The sequence below is a fragment of the Kryptolebias marmoratus genome, linkage group LG15 (assembly GCF_001649575.2).
Source record: "Kryptolebias marmoratus isolate JLee-2015 linkage group LG15, ASM164957v2, whole genome shotgun sequence".
Taxonomy (NCBI): Eukaryota; Metazoa; Chordata; class Actinopteri; order Cyprinodontiformes; family Rivulidae; genus Kryptolebias; species Kryptolebias marmoratus.
The window spans coordinates 13,853,933-13,858,511 of record NC_051444.1 but is presented as its reverse complement, the minus strand read 5'-3'; the positions used below and the strand labels follow the sequence as shown (position 1 = coordinate 13,858,511).

General features: G+C 42.1%; 1 long non-coding RNA gene across 1 annotated transcript; it reads right to left on the bottom strand.

Annotated features, from left to right (window-relative positions):
• Positions 1-2,728: 2,728 nt before the first annotated feature.
• On the bottom strand, positions 2,729-4,553 carry LOC108237332. Its single transcript, XR_001808629.3, has 4 exons — positions 4,386-4,553; positions 4,131-4,225; positions 3,907-3,983; positions 2,729-3,746 (listed from the first exon to the last, which is right to left on the bottom strand). It is a non-coding gene; the product is annotated as an uncharacterized LOC108237332 (long non-coding RNA).
• Between the last annotated feature and the right edge of the window lie 26 nt (positions 4,554-4,579).

Here is a 4,579-nt window from a genome sequence, read left to right as displayed (position 1 = left end):
CCCCCCCAGTGGCCCCCCTTTTATCCTCCTGAGTCCCATCCCTTTGCTTGGTGTCCATTTTTTAATTTCTCCAAGCTACTTAGGGTTAACGGAACCTTGTAAAAATTAAAAAAACATCCTATAGGAGTTAAAAATGACAGATTACCAATGCCCCCCTTTTATCTGGAGGTTCCTCTGCTAAACTAACCGTTTCCCATTTCTGAATGTCATCCTAAGGATCTAAATGTGTCACAATCAGCTGATCATGGCAGAAAATGACTGAAGCACCCAGAGCTGTTGCTGCTGACACCCATCAGCCTCAAACGGAGCAGCTTCTTTTGTAAACTTCAGCTGGCAGAGTAATTCGAAAGCTGGAACGAATCATTCCAAAAGCCGAAGTTAGGCATCACTGTGAATCTCATTGCTCTATATTTAGCCGCTGGCGCTGCTGTGACTTCTTCGAGCAGCACCGAAATGCCTCGCCTCCTTCGGTTCGGGCCGTTTCTCTGCAGCGCTGCCACATCGCCTGTGAGGCAGAGCTGTGAGCGGCTCTCATGTGGTTTCCTGTTGATCGTGCTGCAGGCTGCCAGAGAATCCCCAGCAGAGCCTTGTGAACAGTTTCGTCTCGTGTTGTCGAATGTTTACGTGATGGATTACACTTCAGAGATTATGTGGATGGGAAAAGAAACCAGGCCTGAAGTTGAGACAGATGGGATGCATCTGGGTTTGTTTTTTCTGGTCCCAGTGACTGATATTTGTCCTCATATGGAAGTTTCCTACACGTTCACAGTGTCTCAGAGATCCTGTAATCTGTAACTGAAGAGGGAGAGGAGCCCTTTGTCACTTCAGGTCCATTTGACCCGAAGGCCACAGACTGTCTGAAGGAACCCAACACGGAGGTTCTTCAACGTCTCGGGGATCCGACCAGATACTCCCACCAACTCCTGACATCGGACGCCTCCCCTGCTGCGTCTGATGTCTTCACTCGTTCTTTAAAACACCCAGACATGCAGAGAAGCTCATCTGCAGCTCCCATGAAGACCACCTCTGGGTCACGTCACCTTGGTAGCGGCATTCGGGCCGTTCCAGGTTATTTTTAAGCCTCCCCCACAGCTTGTTTGTGTATTGTCACTGATCCAGGGCACGGCGAGTCCCGTTTCCGCACGGGTTAATGACGTGACGACGCGTTTCCACCTTTATATGAAAGTGCTGCTCATTAGCTGCTGTTTTGGTGGAGCAGGTGCTAATGATGGTCTTATAATCCTACATAATGATGATCATTATGTGGGATTATAATCATCCGCCTGATTATAATCCCAGTGTACCAAGAACTGATGCTCCTGGCTCAAAGACAAAGGCTGGTCACACAAAACAACGGATTTGGTTTTAAAATAAACTTCACGCCATCTCCAGTGAGACGTGTGTTTTCTCTTTAAATAGGAAGACATGCTCCAGCGTGTTAATGAGAACGGCGTTCCACTTTTACACCGATGCGTGCCGGTTAACTGCGAAACACTGAACTTTCAAAATGCAAACATTTATAGCGTAATGCAACCATCGTCCAAAACACAAACCACATTTAGCTTCTGCTAAAAATTCATGCCTAAATTTTGTCACATTTAGCTTCAAACACTGTTTAAAAATGTAGTGTTGATTTTCTGATGTCACTTTTTACAACATTTAGCTAGTTACATGTAATTGTTACAGCTACATACTAAATATAAATCTAAATGCTAAATGTTAAATCTAAATGTTAAATGTTAAATCTAAATGTTGTAAAAAGTGACATCAGAAAATCAACACTACATTTTTAAACAGTGTTTGAAGCTAAATGTGACAAAATTTAGGCATGAATTTTTAGCACAAGCTCCTTTACAAACGGCGCCCCATAGGGCCGTAGTTATATTTACTGATCTAGTTTACCGTTTACTTAAAATGGGGGCCATTTTAAGTCGCACCAGAAAGACACATCAGTCTGGTCTTTGGCTTCAGATATGATGCATATTATGATGTTATCTAGCAGACACAAAAGCATAGATTGGTGCAGGACTTCATAAAGTCTTTCCGTGAAATCTGGTGAGGCTTCTGGCCGATAATCACTCAGCAGACACAAATCTGTCAATTACTCAAACCACAAGGGAGCTTTACCTTCAGTTTTCATTTTCTGACGTCAACGTGCCGGCTACATACTGTGATTAATGCCACCTGCTCGTTATTAATCTTTAGTTAGATTTTATTTAAGTACCTGAACAGTGGTTACAAAACGGTTAACCAACGGTTACAAAAGATGTTTTTTTTGCATTATTTAAGAAATCAATGTTTTAGTTTAGTTAGAAATTTATATAATGTACATGATGTTAAAGCATTCCCATAGTCTGATAAATTATATTAATTACCCCACAAAAATACTAAAAAAAAATGTTAGTCAAGCTAAACTAGCATAAAGCTAGCATAGCTTAGCGTACAGTTAGCATAGCTTTGCATCAATTTAGGGGGGGAAACAGCAGCAACAAACACATTTTAAAAACTTATCAAACAATTTGTCATACTTTGTTTAAATGTATTTGTATTTTTTTTGTCATTTTACATTTCTGGTAGATTTTGTGCTGAAGTGTGATTCAGTAAAGCTGGTTCCACCTGTGTTGACCTCTGGAGCTAAGCTACGCTAAATTAACAACAGCTCTTAACTTCACCGTACACCACAGGGGTTTAAGTCTCTGATAAAGAAAAACAAATAAACAAACTCATGTTACACCTTAAAATATACACATTTTTTTATTAATAATTTTATTTTTACATTTGACACAAGTTGCTAAAGCGTGACTAAACTCAACAGGGAAGCTAGCAAGTCTAACGCTAAACTAAGCTAATCAAACATTAGCTGGCAGTAACTCAATTACACATCCATAACGGTGGGTTCATTGTTTATTTTAATGGAAATCCTTAAAATGTAGGGAGTGAACACATTCATTATAGTGATAAATTTGTCAGAAAAAAAAATGCTCGATTAAATTTATTGTCTATTGAAGGCACGGAAATCTCTAATCTTGTGTTCCCAGGCTCCCATGTTCCCTAGTGGCGTTTGACACAACGTGGAAAAACATGTTTTTTTTAACTCTACAGCTCATCTCCACTTATTAAGACAGGAAACTGTGGGTACACAAGAGGATTAAATTTAGCTGAACCCTGACCCTGAGTCAAATACAAAGACAAGCACTGGTTTTATTACATTTATATTTAGCTGCTCTGAAACCATCTTTCTACAGAAAAACTTGAGTCAGTTCAGCTGTGGAACATGTGGAACATAGGATGTTGAGACCACCACCAAACCTCTGATAACCCAATATAAACAAACTAAAGATATATACAGTTTTAAAACCCTCCATATTAAAGATGGCAGCAGGATCGTGAGGCTCCAGGAGGCTGAAAAGCTTCTGGACGTGCTTCGTGCACGCACCGCGTTAAGCTTTAAGTGCGTACATTCATAAACAGAAGTGCAGATCAGAGTCTGGAGCCTCCGAGCCGCTCTCACAGACTATATTCACAGCCGAGGAAATTCAGTCGTTCCACCCTGAGCTTTGTTTCGACGCCAGAAGACGCGACAGATCCCGACTCCCATCCCCCGTACAAAAAAAACGAACCATTTCTGTCGGCGTGAACAAGTCTGTTGAGAGATCCTCCATCTTCTACTGGACGGAGCACTTCTTGGGTTTCCAGCGCCTTGATTTTTTCTCTGGAGGAAGCTTCTCCTTTATCATGGCTTTCACCTGATCACAGGAAACACAGGAACACGACTTTAACAGACTCCTGATCTAACTTTATTAACATTCCTGGTTGGGTATCTGTGAGGTGAAACGTTCAGCGGGTCGTTCGAGCTTTTCTTTGGCAGCAAGTAAAAAAACAAAACAACAAAGAAAGCACACAAACCTGTTCAGCATCAGGAAACTGTTTGCTCTCTAGCTTGGAGAAGACGAGCTCATCGCCCACAGAAACCTCAAAGCTATCTGTTGGAGATCAGCTGGGTGTCAATTTGTGCAACAAGCAAAGACTTCATAACTGTGAGCCAACGCATCAATAACCTCCCCGGTTAACATAAAACATTTGGATTATTTTTGTTTGTTTGTTTTTGCGGGATAGAAAGAGAAACAAACCTGGCCTTCCTGTGACTCCAGTTACCTTCACCCCAGGTAACTGCCTGAGGACGCCGGCTAGTTCCTGGTAGCGGAAAGCATAACTTCAGTCTTTACTGGAAGAAAAAGGAACAAAAATAAAGAAATCAACGAGAAGGCAATTCAGTGTTTATAGTAGCATAGTTCCCCTGCAGCCAAATTTTGCTGTTGAAAAGAAGCGTACGACGTGAAAAAAACATTTTAAAAAAGAGAAAAAAAGGAACTGGACGAGCCTACCAGTACTCTACGGTGATGGCGTTCATGGTTTTGCAGCTGCCTTGTCGAGCCAGTCGGTCTGCGGGGCTCAGCTGAGAGAAGTGAGATGCTTCAGTCAGAAGTTCACTTTGTTAGAGAGAGGAAGCCACACCCCGTGGGAGGTTAGAAAGCTGCTCGCCTCGCAAACTCCACCCCCTCCACCCCCTCCATCCCCC